At 42.4% G+C, this 17,366-nt stretch overlaps 1 protein-coding gene across 3 annotated transcripts in view; it reads left to right on the forward strand.

Annotated features, from left to right (window-relative positions):
- The first annotated feature begins 9,834 nt into the window (after window positions 1-9,834).
- The window catches only part of POPDC3 (popeye domain containing 3), a 30,502-nt gene continuing 22,970 nt past the window's right edge, over window positions 9,835-17,366 (forward strand). For 2 of the 3 annotated variants that reach the window (XM_064649869.1, XM_064649870.1), the window contains exon 1: window positions 10,661-11,209. The gene's annotated coding sequence lies outside the window, so the exon portion shown is untranslated. Of the gene's footprint in view, window positions 9,937-10,660; window positions 11,210-17,366 lie in introns of those variants that run through there. The other variant, XM_064649871.1, reaches the window with a different exon arrangement.

The raw sequence follows: 17,366 nt of genomic DNA on the forward strand, positions 1-17,366 counted from the left end.
ATTTCTGAATACTCCTTCATTTGAGCCTCATCTGACAAAAAGAAGCATAAAACTTACAGGAATGAGCCACTCATGAGGCATGGAGCTACAGGCTACAGAGCCAAACAGAGGAACTGCCTTCCTGTTAATCACCAGGCTGCAGCACTGCTTACTTGGCCTGCACATCAGGATAAAGACCAAGATTAAATTATCTGTAAATCTTTTCAACCACTTATTGATCTTTATTTTAATGCTGATGCTTGGGCTATAATGTGAGCTAGCTGAGATCTCAAAATCTTAATTTAAATGAAAAAATCTCATTTATAATCCTTGTAAAATAACTTGCAGCTCTCTAAATCCAGCCTAATATTTGTGCTTTGCATGTTTTTCACACTAGTTCACCTTGCCTTGCCTTGCCTTGCCTTGCCTTGCCTTGCCTTGCCTTGCCTTGCCTTCCCTTCTCTGCAATTTTCAGTAGGATGAGATTCTCACACTGTTCAAGTTGAATCTTGTGTTATTCAGTGTATTCCAGCTAGTGCTGCAATATTTCTTAATGATAAACATGAGCTGATCAGCACATTGGGAAATATTTTTGAGCTTTGCAGCCAAAAACCCTCTTGGGTTTTGTTTTTGTTGTTGTTGTCGTTGTTGCTTTAATCCACAGACCATTTGGTAAAGTGTAGTATGGTAAATTATGTTTTCACTTTTTATTTTTTTCCTGTATAATGCTTTCCAGCGCAAATAATAACCAAAAAGTAAAATATTAACACCCTAGGTTCCATCTTACTTCTGGACATGACAGTGTATCTATGTGCCTGCAGGACTAAGCAAGCACAGACAGCTCTGAGTTAGCTTCACACTAAGCTAGGTATGTCCACTTTACAACTGTTGCACAGAAATAACCTAGCACAGAAAATCAGCATGCTCAGAGGGCTGTGATTTTAAAATTAGCTTGAATAGTTCTCTGATATGTATCTGCCCACACATGTTTACTTCAGAAAGTAAAGCATTGGAGCGGGAAAAAAAATGGCACACAGTATTTTTTGTTTACTCCCCTTTGATTTCCATATGCGGCCAATCACTGTAGGGGACAACATGCTGAGATACTCTAGAGATATAATTTTCTGTGCATGTAATAAATGCAAAAGTAATGCAATTTTTATCAGCATTTATTAATTTTCTATGTGCAATAATACATCGCCTATTGGCATTACGGCAGACAATCCACATTAATGACCTTCCCAAATTTCCAGCCTTCAAGAACACAATTCAGTTATGACTTTCATAAATATTTCTGAACAGCTTAATTTTTGAGAGCAATCCCATTGAAGGTACATTTTAGCCTATATATGTGTAGTTAGATTTGTCTGTCTTACTCTTTTGGCTGAATGTGTTTAGCAAAAACTGCAAATTGTAAAGATAATGCCAGAAAAGACTAAAGAAAAAAAATTCTCAGTTACTATAAATAAGTGCAAGCAAACATGCCTGACCATGGATTATGAAAAGAGTAATTGAGATTCTCTTTTAAAATAATTAAGCAACAAGGAGAGTTAACTCAGTTGAAAGACAACATCCTTATTAAGGGCGAACATGATAAAGGAATGTGTTGAAGTGGATGGTACTTTCCATAAAGAATAAGTCATGAAGTCCCTAAATTGAATTTCAGTTGTTATCCGTTTTCTTATCTAAGAATGTATATGTGTGCCTGGTATTCTGAAATCTAACCTCCTTTAATGTATTGATTTTCCCTCCCACTGGGCTGGCTCGGTAATATATTTGTTCTGCTAATAAACAGCAGAGGTGCTTCACGTAAATGCTACTCAGAGAGAACAGCATCACGTTCCTGTTTTGGGAAAAGAAGTCCCAAGCCTTGACTTACCAATACTCACTAATCTTTCATATTCTCTTGCACTTGCACCTCCCTGCTGACTTCCATGGCACAGAAATATGCTTCTGTAGTCACAACAGAGATCACTAACGAAGTAATTGCTTCTTCAATGGCTGTTTCCTGTGGTCAGTCTGGTCCTGCATATGGGCAAAGTCTGGCTGAGCATCTGGAGGTGAGGAGGATGGAGTGATCTGTGGGAATGGTTCAGAAGCCAGATGTTTTTTGGTGCCACGGAAGTCCCAGGTGAGTTTTGCTGAGGAAACACCAGCTGTCCTATTGCCATGCCACACAGACAGTGGACTAGCCCTTCAATGCTTGTGTCTTTTTTCATCTGTACATGAATGAATGAGGAACACACAAGTGCATTCATGTGTCAGGGAGCTGGTCACAGCTGCTGCTTTAGGCTAATGAGCACAGCTAGCCAGAGGCTTCTTGGCAGTATCAGGGAAAAACAGATTTTGCCAAAAGTGGTCAAGTAGCTCTTGCACGGGCTTCTCTGCCCAAACAAATCACGGAGATGGTGCCAAGCCAGGGCCTAGCACCAGGAGGAGATGGCTGCTCCCTTGCAGTCAGCACCTCTGCCCTTCTCCTCATCGGCTTAGGGAGGCACCGTACACAGCTCTGCCCAGACAGGCTGACCCAAGCAGACTGTGAGGAGGGGGCCTTTATTTGGGTTTTCCCTCCCTTCCTACCACACATCCTGCAGGACCTGCTCCCCCCTCATGTCAGACACCCATTGTCCTGTCCTGCATCCGCCTGCCATTCATAGTGAGTGCCTGCCTTGTCCCAGCTGTCCAGCCTACGGGACCTCACTGCTGAAAGGGACACAGTCAATGCAAACAGACAGGATGTGGGTTTTCCCCCTTGTGAGGATTTTCAAGAGTAGGACCTATCCCAAATCTTTCCTCATACAGAGCTACACCTAAACTCCTCTGAACTCAGGAAGAGTCTCTTTTTCCATAATGGACTTGTTGAGGGCTTGCCCAGAGGGCCATTGACTCAATTCAGCGAGCTGCATGTGCAAAAAGAAATGCAGGATTGAACCAAAAAAGAAGCATTTAGCATTTTAATAAGTGAAGGAAATTGTGTTTTTCTTTGCTGTGCTGCTTTTTTTTAAATGTCTTTTTCCCCACATGCAAATGTTGCACTTTGAAGGAAAAGAGCACTATCAAATGAAGTCAGCTGTGGTTCAGGCACTCTGCCTTTTCTTTGTCATCCAAAACATTTACAAAAATACTAAAAACCTTTACTTTCTTCTTCTGTAAGTTACCGATTTTGTTTTGCCACAGCCTATGTACAAGGTAACTGAGAATTTCTTTTTACTAAACTTTCACTTGGATCAAATATTTTTTAATACAAAGAGCACATAAAAGATGGATTCTTTATGTTTGGATATTCTTCATAATGGATTGATTGTATTTTGGTTTAACTTTCATTGATTTTAGCTAAATCATATACCCTGAAGGCATTGCATCCCACAGCCACATGTGGTACATTCCTACTTACTACTGCCCCTCCTCATTTCCTGTCTCTGTAAATTGGTCACTTTGCATTATGCAAGACAAACCATACTAAACTAATTCTCCAGTGCTCCTTTCTTTCCATGTAAATGCACATGTTGTTTAACTAGATTAAAATAATCTGCTTACTGACATCTAAGTAGTTGGGCAAAAGAAACAACATTATTAATTATCTTCACAGACGTGAAGCCCATGCGTGCCAAGGACAGCTGGCAGTCAAAGTTTTCCATGTGCCGTTTACTAGGAAGCCAAAGAGGAATACCTAAGCTCAGGATTTGCTTATTTAAATTCAGTGCAAAAGCATTTTTCTCTGCCCATGATCACTTTCATTAAATCAGTCCTAATCTTTCAACAATGATGTGAATGCCATTATGCAAATAAGCAACTGCTTTTCAGCCTTGCAGAACGATGACACCTATTCAAAGGTTTCTGAGGCTCTTGCACGGTGGCAGTCGCTGAACTTCATAGATACCGATTTGTAAGTATTGCATTAGGTTATAATGATTTTTCCGGTGAGGCTGGCCACTTTTAAAGCTGTATCTTGAAGCTTAGAACTAATGAAATGTTTAATATTCTGGAATAATTCACCTCTGTGCATCAGAATGTTGTAAAAAGGCTCCCATCTGATGACGCCTGCAGCTGGCACAGTACGCTCTGTATTTATCACAGTGCTCCAGATAGCATTTAATGACTGTGCACTGATAAGATGAAACCGGATGAATAGACTGTCTCTCATCTCATTCTGCTTAAGGTGACATGAACTTTCATTTATGTCGCAGCCACTTGCAGCTGTTCAGATACACTCTAAAGACGCTGAAAGGAATCAATCCACAACCAAATGAATGACCATAAGAATGAGTCTGTTGTCTTACTGTCTTTGGATTGCTTTAATAAAAGCATTTGTATTCCAGGAAGGAGGCAAGAACATAATTAATCATTGACACAACTGAGTAGGCACATTGTGAAAGTGATTCATTAGGAAGCAATTTCAAGAATATTTATTTTGATGATATACATTTTATAATTCATTAGCAACATAATAAAGCTAATGGTCATTTCCTATTTTTATAACTTTGAATTAAATATAACTGCATCCTTGCTATCTGTGGCTCTCTGCAAAGCTTTGTTTTTGAAGCAAAATGCAAGAACAGTGATTATGATTAATGTAGTTAGTAATACAAGGAACCTGTATTTATAGGGTTGGAGTCCTTTTCGTATTGATTATCACGATTCATAGAATCATAGAAATGTTTATATTGGAAAATACCTTAAGGATTATCGAGTCCAACTCTTCAGACCAGAAATATGGTATGGTTGGCAAAATTCAGTCCCACAACTCAGCGTTACTAATAACATCTTGACAGGTAAGTCTAGAACTAAACTAGTAGAACCATATGCAAGAACAGACGTTTGCAATGATCTTTCCATACTCCAGCTGCACTTCAATGGGTGCAGAATATGAGCAGAATTCTCAACATGCCATGTCACTCTCCTGCACCTACGTGGAGCTAGGGCTATCCTACAGCAGCTTAGTATGCTTCATGACTTTTCTCTCTTTGAATACTTCAAGATAAAAAGTTTTGTTTGAAATGGAGGCTTTTTTGATAAATATTTGAGTAGTATTTCTTCAACTCAGTAAGATTTCACGGCAAGCCTGCCCAGTAGGGCTCACCTTGGTTCTGTTCACTGATAGGGCTCCATGACATACATTACCCACAGTTTCCACCTGCAATTAATTTGACATGTTTTTGTAGATGCATCTTCCTAAAACCAAGAATGAGACCTACAGTGGATGAAACAAGAGGTAAATGACATTGTATGTGTGTCAACTGAAATTCATATGATTCTAAACTAGTCCAAACTTGGTTTTAACAAGAAGATGGATGCCCCCAGGCACACAAATCTCTTGCATTAGCACATCTGGTTATCTGGATCTTACTAAGCAAAGATAATAATTTATTTAAAAGATCTTTATCTATTCTTAATGACAATGAGTGTAAAAGTAGCTTGATTGGTAAGGATTGAGGCAGAAGGTTTCTGGGAATAGATGAAGGGTGAGCTGGAAGAAGGTGAAAAAGCAAAATGAGTGGTGAGAGTATAGAGTTAAAAATACGAAGTGTAAATCTAACAGCTATTGAAAACTGTGTGTAACTACTAAGATATTTGATACGCAAGCTTAGGCTGGGAATTAGAGGTTTCCTTCCTTTTTCCAACAATATCCACTAGGAGGTTGATGACAGCTCAAAACTTCAGGAACAGAGAGTATCAGATACTGGTAACATAAACCATCTCCATTCCTGAAGTCTTTAAACATTTGTGAGGGGAAAGTACCTGCTTTATATGCCTGACTATAATATAACATTTTCACTTTCACAGTTGATATTTTCCATAGTTACATAATGCTTTGAGGAGCTTTTAGATTTGCACTCTGTATTTTTAACTTCATATTCTCACTCCTGAGCAGACACCTTGCTCAAGGGATGAAGTAAACTACAGCTGTGCGGTGATGCCAACAAACATTAGCCCAGTGAAGCAGCCCATCTCACAGAGCCATGATTCAGCCACATCCCTCCCTGTGCAGGTAGCCCACCTTTTACCTAACAGTCTCATGGTTAAAGCACCCATCCAAGCAGCATCTGAGGGATGTATCTGAATTAAGACAGCAATGCCATGGGGCAGTGGTTTTGGCATACAGTCCAGCTTTATTGCTAGCTTCCAAATTTGATTCTGTACTTGGCATTAAACTGTATTTAGCTGCAAAGTGGAAACAGTCCTGAGAAAATGCAAGTCTTTCCTCTCCCACACTGAGTGCTCTGAACACTGGACTTTCAACATACATGTTTTTTGCACCCCTCTTTTTGGTCCATATAAATCTTATAGCCTTGTCTGGTTCCTACATCTGAGAACAGATGACACTTGTGCAGGGCTCTAACCTTTGAGGGTGAGAGAAGCAGGCTCTGAGCCTGACCCCGGCTCTGCTGTAGTCCAGCACAGCAGCTGAATCAGAAAGGGCTGTGGAAAATGCCCTGAGCAGAGTGACATGCAGAAACCGCAGAGGAGGGTTTCTGCCACGTGCAGAAACCACAGAGGAGGGACCTCTACAAATCTAAAGCCAGAAAAGCACTCACTGAGTGAATCTAAACATCTCCAGCAGCAGCCACCGACTGGGATTCACGTATTTTTGTAACAACTAAATCCTACACTGGGTACTTCTTCCTTCTCTTCTAGATGCTGGTGTCTGAAATGTGCTCAAGCTGGGAAGAGAGAGTTTCCAGAAGGAGAAATCTTCTCTGTGGTCAGGTTGCTTCAGGGTGTGAGGTCACTTGGTCAGGGAGCTGTAATTCCCACACCCTTTCCTAAGAAAACCTGGGTGGTGAAGCAGCCAGGGCTCGCCACCTAAACTGCAGCTGAGGGTATGAAGATACTAAATTCCAAGTCTATTAGCTGAAAGCCTTTACATGTGGAAAGATAAAAATACAAATGTACTATTTAGCGTTTTATTTTACTGATGTGTAAAAAAAAGAATGCTTTTGCCTACATTTAAACTATAAATTAAAACTGTTTAGTCTGTACCTGGCGGGGAATGCTGCTAATTGAATAATATTTTAAAAAAAGGTTTCCACTTTGAATTTTTCTCAGTTCTGCAGGCTGGATATGATCTGAGTTACAGGATTGTATTGTGTTATGACACGATTTGGTTATGTCTTGCTTGTAAGAGTTAGCAATAAAAACTAGTTCACTACACAAATACAATCCTGATTCTGTTTACTTCAGTTGCACCCACAAATAAAGGGAAGGGCTTTATTAGAACTGAACTATACAAAAGTCTGCTAAAACCTTTTCAAAGTACACAAAGAATTTCATTCTCTTTCCAAGATGACTAAGAGCTCCTACAGAAGAATGCTCTTCCAACTACACAGGAAAAACATTACATCCATAGTGGAAGAGAACATCACTTCTTAAAAGAGGTAATTCATCATATCACCTGCTACCATGTCACCCTGCTTCATAACTTACTTTTATTGACCAAGGACAATGCAGGGGAAGAAAAATGCAGTAGAGTTGCGTTAAACATTTAAAAAGTCTAAGAAAATATAAAAAATCTTCCCATTAAACAGTTATTGATAACTTCTCCTCATAGAGTGCAGCATGATATAAGGAATATCATTACTTTACTTCAGAGACAATGCAGAAAGCAGTCATCTGGTGCTGTAAGTCAGTCCGTCCTTAAGCAGTTACTGAGGAAATAGATGTGGCTGTTTTCTAGATGGTGAAATCATACGCTGAACTTTCTTCTTCCTCTCTCTGGGGGAGACTGCTGGCACACCCAAGGGAAAGTCTGGTGCCAGCACTAGGGGGGCACTTTTAGGTTCCTGCTTAGGTAACTCTGCCTTGGCTGCAGCAACACTACGGGAGGCATCTAGAGACAGGGCTGTGGAAGAGAAACAGACAGCAAGGCAATCTGCATGTTTCATAGAGCTGTCAGGCTTCTTGTAGCATGAATCATGTCCAGATATAGGTGCATCTAAGGTGTTCCCATAAATCTAATAGTAGATACGAGAAGAGAGCTGTTTACAACCAGGCAGAAGCTCATGGTGTCCAGTTTCACAGCTAAGCAGTGGGACTGGCCCAAAGACTCCTGTTCAAGAGTTCAGGTTCCTGCCCAGCCCAACAGGAACTAATCTTGCCCTTTCTGCTATCCCTTTCCAGCTGGTCTTTGTGGCCCCTTGATCAGCTGCCTTCCCACCCTCTGTGCAGAGTGTTTGCTGCAGCTGAGCCTCTCTCTTGACCCAGGGCCGCAAAGTCTGCTACAGCTTCTCAAGTTGGCTATTGGATTTCTGAGTCTCACCACAGGCTTCCTTGTAAGCTACCTTTAAGTATGACCTTTATATTTTGCCATACTGCTGCAAAGAACAATATTGGTTATAATTTGGGTTTACATTTATTATATTATTTGACCTTTTGAAAATAGCCATTTTATATAAGTGAAACAAGCAGTTTTAAAAATATCAGAGTGGTCCAATGACTCAAGTGGCTGGTTCAAAGCACATTGGGTAGTGCTAGTCCCTTCATATCACATGGTGACTTTGCCATTTTATTACTGCCTCCCTTGAATATCTCATCCAGGTTTGATTTTAAAGGCTAGATTGAGAAGGTCATTTGTAGTCTCAGTCTCATAGCATTAGAGAATATAGATGTGTATTATCAGAAAATTGACTAAATTAAAATAAAAACTATAATAGTAGATCTGTTCCTTGGGGATTTCTATATTTGTGGAGAATTACACTGACCATTGCTTCCAACTAAATACGACTCAAAAAGTGTGTTACAGATACGCCATCAACATTTTCTTGCTTCTTTTATGATGATTAGGAGGAACATGTTTTAACTGATATAACAGTTGTTTATTAGAATAATGTAATCTCAGTAGATGCATAGACCAAATAAAAACCTTTAGGACTCTTCTTTTATTATGTATTTCCCCATCCCTTTCCTAGCATTCCAATGAAAAGTAAATATAATGGGTAAATTTATGCCTAATGCAACTAGGGATAAATCTGAGTAAGTGCTTTCAACTCCATCCAAGTATAAAGAACAAGAAGGGAAAAAACATGAATCAGCTCTGCCTCAGTTTTGCCAGTATAGACATCTCTCAAACGATACTGCTAAAGTTTAACAAGTTGTAAAATAGCATATGCAAAGCACGCCTGAAAGGTACGTATTGGAGCTACACTGCAAAGTCCTAAAAATATTTAATTAACTACAAGAACTTTAACACATACTTGAATAGATACATATTTTTTCTCTCTCAAAAATAATAAATATAAAAATAAGTACTGAAATCAGATAAGATATATATGTAATATATATGTAGCTCAGGATAGCTTAAAGTGCTCTGGCTCTTTGCTTTCTCAAGTCTTAGGAGAATCACAATGTATTATTCCAAAAGTGTATGTATCTTCTTCCCTGGCAAATATGGAGCTAACAATTTTTGAAAAAAAAGAACACCCTTGGGAAAGCAAGTTAATGGAAGTATTAATCCCTCTATCTAGAGCAGGACAGGTTACTCTGTCCTTTTACTTTTGGAGAAGGTCAGATCAGCACACTGCCCTGCATTGCCCTGCTGGGTGACAGCCTACCGTGGGACCTCAGAGCTGGCCACCAGGACACACACAGGGTTCTCCACACTTACCATTTAAAACATATTATTGCTTATGCCCCAGCTACTGAGAAGTAGCTTGTGTGGTAACAGGAGTTGCACGTTCAATATGCTGTGATTTTTTTTCTGTGTTAATAACTTGTAAATCTGCGGCCTCCACCTCCTCCATCAATAAATTCTGTCTCCCCGAGACACAAAGTGATCACCAGAACGAATGCGTGGCTAGTACTGAAACGCTTCTGCACTGACACTTCTAGCTGTGTTCTCGGTAGGCATTTGCTTGTTTGGAAAAAAGGTAACTGAATATCGCGTACGAATAGGTGAGACAGCCATGAATTAAGGCGACCCCGAAGGCGTGCATCTCCCTTCCGAAGAAACACGTTGCTGGGGTAAGTGAAAGAGAAGAAAATCGTAATTTCATTTATTCCAAACCAGCAGTTGCAGACAGTTTAACCCCAGACAGCCGTGCCAAAGGAGATGCCGCTCCCCGCCTGCCTCAGGAGCGGCAGGTTTTGCGTGCCCACGCCAGACCGGCACCGGGTGTTAAGGTGCCCAAGCTCAGGGCTCCGCTGTCCCCGAGGGCTCCCCGCAGCCGGCGGCACCGCCGCCCCCTCGACGCTCACCGGCGGTCCGGGAGCCCCGCGGAGGGACCGGCTGCGGAGCGGGAGGGGCGCGGCGGGACGGGCGGCACCTCCCGCTGCCCCGGCTGGCCCGGCCCGGCCCTCCCGGGGCTCCCGCCGCCCGCAGCCCCCCGGGGCGGGCGGAGGCGCCTGCGCGCTGCGGCCGCTCGGTGTCGGTGTCGGTGCCCGCCCGGCGCTGGCGCCGCCCGCAGCTCCCGCCGCCGCTGCCTATTTTAGTCACGGCCGCGGCTCCGTGCCCGTCGTGGGACGCGCTGCCGGCAGCGCCGAGGAGCGGCAGCGCGAATCTGGTCCTGTCCTATCCCGTCGCGTCCCGTCCCGTCCGGGCGGCCGTAAAACTTTTCCTTGGGCCGGGGCACGGGGCAGGTAAGGGGAGCGGGCAGGGCGGGGGCCGAGCTGAGCCGGGGCGGGCTGAAGTCCTGGCGCTGCCTCCGCCCACCCCGCCGGCGCTGTCCAGTCCGGCAGCGCTCGGAGCGCCGCCCGCGCTGCTCGGGCCGGAGTCGAGCGGAGCCGGGGGCCCCTCCGGCCCCGCTGCGCTCCGGGGCACCCGCGTCGGGGCCGGGGCGGCGGCGGGACCGGCCGTCGGGGGAGGGCTGCCCGCCCCGAGGGCTCGGCGGCGTCCCGGGCGCGTGTGACAGGTCCTGCCCTGGGAGGGGAGCACTCCCTCCTCCCCTGCGCGCCCTGGTCACCGGAGCGCCCGAGGCAGCCCTGGCTGGAAGTTGGGGAGCTCTGCCGTGTCCCCTTTGCAGAACAGCGCGACACGCTGCCCTGCGCTGCCACTTGCCAGGGCTCTGACTGGAGTGAGGTTCTTCGTTATGTGTCTCGGGTTTAGGGTTTGTCCCTTAGGACGGCGTGGCTTCTGGTTCTGCCCGGGTTCAGCTGCTGCCGCTCACACAAGAGCCGGCTCGGAGAGTATCTCTACTGTCACAAAAGCAACTCGGGATCCGGGGATTTCTTTCTCCGGCTGGGGATTTGCCTCGTAGGCGGACGTTATTTGATTCTTCCCTCTCTCAATCAACAAATGGTAAGAGCAGATGAACCCTGAAATTAAGCTCTGGTTTTGCATTTGCAGTTGCTTCTTTCCAAAGACAGAACGAGCGACACAAACCACTTCTTTTCCCCAAACTATAGTATTTTTTCCAAACATATTCTCCCAAATTGTAATATTTTAGCTCATTTTCCTTCATCTGTTCTGTAAAGGTTTGTGTGCATTTAGGCTGTCAATCACTTTATGGGCAAATATTTTATGTAGCTAATCTCTTGTAATATTGAATCATGTATCACCTGGTAGTATTATAAAGAAGTCATTAATGAAATTTGCCTTCCAAAATTAGGACTTCTTGCTACTTTATTGTTTAATGGGAATATGATTGTAAACGTACAAGTTAAAATGTCTTCACTGACCACAGCAAAACAAGAAATGGTTTCCACATCTGCAGAACTGGTGCTGTTTGGGCTTTCCGCAAAGGTCTGTGTGTTGCCAAACAATAAAGTAGCTTAAAATGTCAAGTTTTAAAGAAATGCTTTGCCTGCAAAATAGTAAGAAAACTGCAAGTCCTCCAGTGAGGGGAATAACTATTGAAACAGAAGAAAATTGTAACTGTGGTTCAATTGTGGTTCCTGGCACAAACTTTGCCTTAACAGTTACCTGTAAGGTTTGTGTCAGGAACCACAACTGAACCACAGGTTTTATGATGAAAGTTTTTGAGAACAGAAAGTTTATTAAGGATTCAAGAAAAGGGTTATTAGCTGAAGCTAGGTTTGATCTTTTTAGTAAGTGTGTGGGCTCTTCAGAGAAGAGATTTTATTTCATCATTTTATTTCATCATGTTCCCCTAATTCATGAAAAAGTATACACTGGTCAGTGTCTCCAGATGATGATAGAATACCTGTTGTTGGGCATGCCACTGTTGCCCAAACAAAAGTCAGATATTACATAATGAGCAAAGCTGCTATTTGTGATTATATTATGTGATGAATCTAAGAGTTTTCTGGCTGATATAGAAAACTAATGAAGGTGATGCTAAACCCATGCCATGTCCATGCTTCTGCCTGTTTCTCCTTTATATGTAAAGCTGTATGACACTTGTTCCTATAAAGCAGAGAGTAGAACTGTACCCAGACTGTACCCTCCAGTAATGATAAATAATTTCAGCAGCTCCATTAGGGCACACTTTCTACCTTTCACTGCATTTCACTCTGGTTTAGAGCTTCCAGGGTATGTAAACATGGTGTTTTGTGGCTCAGTGTGCCATTTATATGTTTGAACACAGGGGTCATGGTACAGTTCTGTAATCCAGTTGTACATGCAGGGATAGTGTGATGAACCAAGCCTCTGTGTTTCTTTCTTTTTTGAGAAATTAAGTTCACGTCAGGTAGTTGATTTCATGAGAATACATTCCCATCCAGGGGCACTGCTACACCATACAAATTCATTTAAGCTGTATTCTGCAGAATACATTAACACAGTTTATTAACACAGTTTTAAAGCACTTGTGAAATATGCGTTGTGGCTGCTTTCTCTATTATAATTTAAATATTGAACTGTAGAGAAGCTTGAACTTGTACTTGACTTCAAAATTTTATTATAAAGCACAATAAAACAGACCCCCTGAATTATTTTTTGGCCAATGCTGCACAGTTTACAAGAGCCTTGCTCGAATTTATCAGTGCTAGCAATCCATAGTTAGTTTAAAAAATGTCTGACTGTCATTCCATATTCATGTTTCCTAGGACCAAAAGACCTTAAAAAAAGGAGAGAGGGGATTATACTTCTTAGTTTGGCAGGAATACCACATGTACTTATGGTTCATCAATTCTGATTCAAATTGGAAGAGAATATGTAATTTCTTTCTTCATTTCAGATACTGTCCAGATGATAAAATAGACAGCATCTTCAATATTGGCTTTGCAACCACAGAGGGTTGCATTGTATATTTTACAGTGATAAATGAGGAATTGTTGAAGTACTGTAAGCTCTGTAGAGTTAGCTGGTCTTTAAATATTTAAAGACAAAATAATACCAGCTTCACTGTATGCAGTGCTTCTAATGAACCTTAAACTGTTCTGTATTACTGTGGGTTTTCTTTTTCTTTCGAGGCCTCCCCCCAGCCCAGCTTTTTTCCACTTAAAAATATTAGTAGGAATTTGAGCAAACTGTAGGCAGAAACAGGCCTTCCCAGCTGCAAGCTCAATAAGTGCCAAGTCCCACTGAAGAGCTCTGCTTTGGAGACAGCAATTCTGCATCTGCTGCAGCAGGGAGACTGGGAGTCAGCCCCAGCTTGGTGAGGAGGACAACCACTCACCAGCCTCGTGCCACTGGTGGGTCGTTCATGTGGACCATTGACTTCAATGCAGAGATGACACTGGGGTGTCTCCAGGGTTGGGCAGGAGCTGATTGAAGGGGCTGCTTTATTGAACAACCTTGAATATGGTAGCCTAAATTCTGCCTGATCAAAGCAGAGTTTTGGCCCTGAAAAGTCCTGCTTGGCTGGCAGTTGTTTTTCAGAGCTGCCCTGAAGGCAGTGAAGCACCACTGATGGCCGGGCATGCCCCAGCTTCTTGTTTTGTAGCTCTGAACATTCCCAGAAAGATTGCTCTCCAGGAAGGTATCACTTCACATGGATGATCTGGGAGTGGGACAGTTTGGCAATTGCAGCCCAGGAGGGTACTGGAAGGACAAGGAAGAGTGTGGTTTGACCACTTTTCTTAACACCCGAGATACTTTACCTTCAGCGTGACAGCCTCCACTGGGAGCACTGATCCAGTGGGTGGGACATAGCGATGAGACATGAGTGAGACGCAGGATGCCTTCCTCAATCCAAGAGAAGGAGAAATCTGTCTTCCCTCCTCCCATGAGCGTGCTCCCAATGACTCATTTTGACTCGTATGAATGGGTCACTTGCTGCCCTTTTCATTAAAGCTGTGAAGTTGTGCAGAAGGGAGACTGAGAACTGCACTGCAGTCCCTCCTCGTTCTGCGATGACACTCGCCCAGGGAGTAGGATCCTGGGGCTTGGTTGCTGGGCTTGCAGACATGTTTCATGGTAAAGCATTCATTGATAACACATCCCTTCCTTTGAAAAACATTCGCAGGAGGGCTGCTGGCTACGCATGCATGAAAGTTTCGTCTATAAGGTCTATAGGAGAAATAATTTCAGAAATATACCTGTCTTCAGTGTTTTCTCTTGTCTTAGTTTGTATCTGAGATAGGCTTCTGGATTTCACTGCGAAGACAAGCTATATAACTTTCTAGATATATACAACTATTTTATATCAAGTAACTTCGCAACAATGTCCAGGAGACATTGTTGCGAACATCTAATGTGACTTCCTATAGAATAAAAAATAGAATTGTAGTAAATCAATTAATTTTTTAATAATAGCATACGCAGATTTATTTTAGGGACCAGACAGCATCCTGACTTCCTTAATTCCCAGCAAAGGAAATCTTTAAAACCATCCTACTAATTAATTACCTTTGCTATGAATGCCTGTGTGTCTTTGTGATCTGAATATATCTACTTTTGTAGTGACTGATTATCTTGATATCTTTGTCTTTTGTGTTGGGTAGTCTTTTTCTTCCTCATCCTTCTTCCGTCTTCCTGAATAGATCTTATGGACTGTGATGAGGCTACTGTACTGCTTTCTATATTGCGCAGGCTGCATTTTCTTGGGAAAACCTTGTGTTTTTCAGTATTATAATTACAGCTTTCTCTGGCATATAGTGTCAAGAAGTTTAAGGTAAGCTAGCTTGTGTTGTTAGTTACTGTCCTAATTGTTGTATGCATGTTTTGAGCCTGATGTGGATTCAAGGATGGATTATCACTGTATTGTTTTACCTTATTTATCTGCCCATACTTGCCTACAGGTGCATAGCCATAGCTCTCTGTAGGTGCACAGCTCCTCTGTGCACTGAGTTAGGCATTGCAATTAAGAGTTTGGTTGTCTTGGTCCCTTTGGGTGTCTAACCCCAAATGACAACTGCAGAAGGAAAGTAACTTGGAAAAAGCATGATACATAAGGAAGCCTCAAGAGCAGTAGGTGTCAGTAGGGCCACAGAGGGGATTTCAGAGATGTAGGGGCAATGGAAGGAAGGGGTACGTTAATTGATACATGTGTTTACATTGCATGTAAAACTACTTGCTAAAATTAAGCAGCAGTTTCTTTTTATAATCTAAAAGATTGCTAGACCAGATGTAATTTGCCAGCCTACAGGGGGTGCTCAGAGCTCATCCCTTTGGAAGGGGGGGGTGTCAAGGCCAGGAGGGCCCCCCCCTTGGCTGGAGGGACTGCCTTGTTCCTGGTGGAGTTGCTGAGCTGTTGAGCCAGGCTGTGTCCACTAGCTCATGTATAAACATACACACTGTAGTGGCTAAAACCAGTGAGACAAATCCTGCTAAATCTAGCATAATCTCATTTTGTGCATGAAAATGTATATGCTGTAAAGGAAAATCTTTCTTTGCTTCCAAACCTGTAGCAAACAATTCATCTGTACTGGTTACACAATTAGCATGTACAGCTCTATAGCCTGTCAACATGTGCAGTGTGAAAGTGCTGAGGGCTTTCTTTCTGAATACTTGGGATAAGGCAACTAAAGAATAGAGTATTCAAACTTTGAATAGTTTTACTTTTGACTTAATTAAGAAGACCGAAGAGAGAACTGCTGGTAGCCTAAGGGCTTTTAGGGTTTATTTTTCACAGGAATTATTGTGATCCAGACACAGTAACTAACACTCAAAGCTTCTCAGAGTTGAATTTGGGTCATCAGTGACAAAAACGGAGTAAAGTACACAGTTCTCAAGCAAATAAAAGATGTACATAATTGGTAATTCTTTGTGGGAATACTACAATGTATGAGGGAAATACCCATTTGAGGAGGGGAAGGTTGTACTATGTGCATTTAAATTACAATATAAATTCATTCTGTTTTGACTGGTTTTGTATATTACTTATATGACGTTTTAAGTTGCTGGCAGGTATTTATTTGGGAGAGTATAAGTGAAATACTCCATTTACTGCTTTGAAGCTCCAGCAAACTCGTTGATTTTAACACTTTCTGATGACAGCTTAGTCCTTCCAGCTGTTGTTTATTTAAAAGGAGTCCATGCCACTGTACATCGCTCCCATCTCTAGCCTGGGCTGATTTTTTGCATCACTTCATCTGCTCTTAATGAAGAAGGTGGGATGTGTGGTGGGGCAAAACACTCTGAAGCATCTCAGTTGGCAGGGCACAGCTCCTTCCCAAGCTGTGAGGACTCATCTTGAATGAACCTCTGATTTTGGCAGCCTACAGATGTCAATGTGTCAATGTTATTCTGAATATGGCAGACACTGTGCTGTGCGTGGTGCTCCTTCTTCTCCATAGGCAGGGGACAGAGTAGAAAGTACTCAATGTGTACTTGGGAAGATACAGTTCTTCAGGTTTATAATCCAGATAACCTGCTTTAAATGCAGTTTCCTGCTCATTCGATCATCACCATCAAATGAACTTGTAGCAATAACTATTCACCACAGCCAGGACTTACAAACTTGGCAGTGTTGTGCTGCTATGGAGGATAACTGAGTTGCTATCACAGCTCTTTGTTTTTTTGATTTGGAGGATTTTTCTCCCCCCCCAGCCTTGCTTGCAGTAGATGAATAGCTTAATTAGAGTGACTGTTCTGAAGCCCTCAAGAATTTAAATTTTGGACTTGTAGGAATTATAAAGAAAAATGTGAGAGGCCTTATCTAGCACTAAATACCCATCAAAATTAGAAATTTTATTGTCCTTAGGTCCATACCTATTATTGTCTCTGTTCTACATAATACCTGATAATAAAAATTACCACCAATTTTTAGCTCACAAATATTAGAATAATTTCTTGATTAAGAAGAGGTGCTGTCTTTGTTTAATGACAATATATATTCCAGGAGGCGAGATCTCTAATGAGATGAACCCTCTTCCTTTCTTTTAAATATTCCCTTCCCCAAATTCAGAGAGAAATAAATGATAATGCAAGGAGGACCCAGTGAGGGAAAAATGCATTAGAGTTCATAGTGCACCAGTATCAACCAAAGCTTTGTATTCTTGTGGGTCTGATGTGCCAGGCCATCCAATAGACATGGTTATCCCATGCCTCTACCTGGCTAGAGGCAGGGCCTCTCTAATGCTGGTCTTGGTAGTCACGGCTTTCTCCCTTG

The sequence above is a fragment of the Pseudopipra pipra genome, chromosome 3 (genome assembly GCF_036250125.1).
Source record: "Pseudopipra pipra isolate bDixPip1 chromosome 3, bDixPip1.hap1, whole genome shotgun sequence".
NCBI lineage: Eukaryota > Metazoa > Chordata > Aves > Passeriformes > Pipridae > Pseudopipra > Pseudopipra pipra.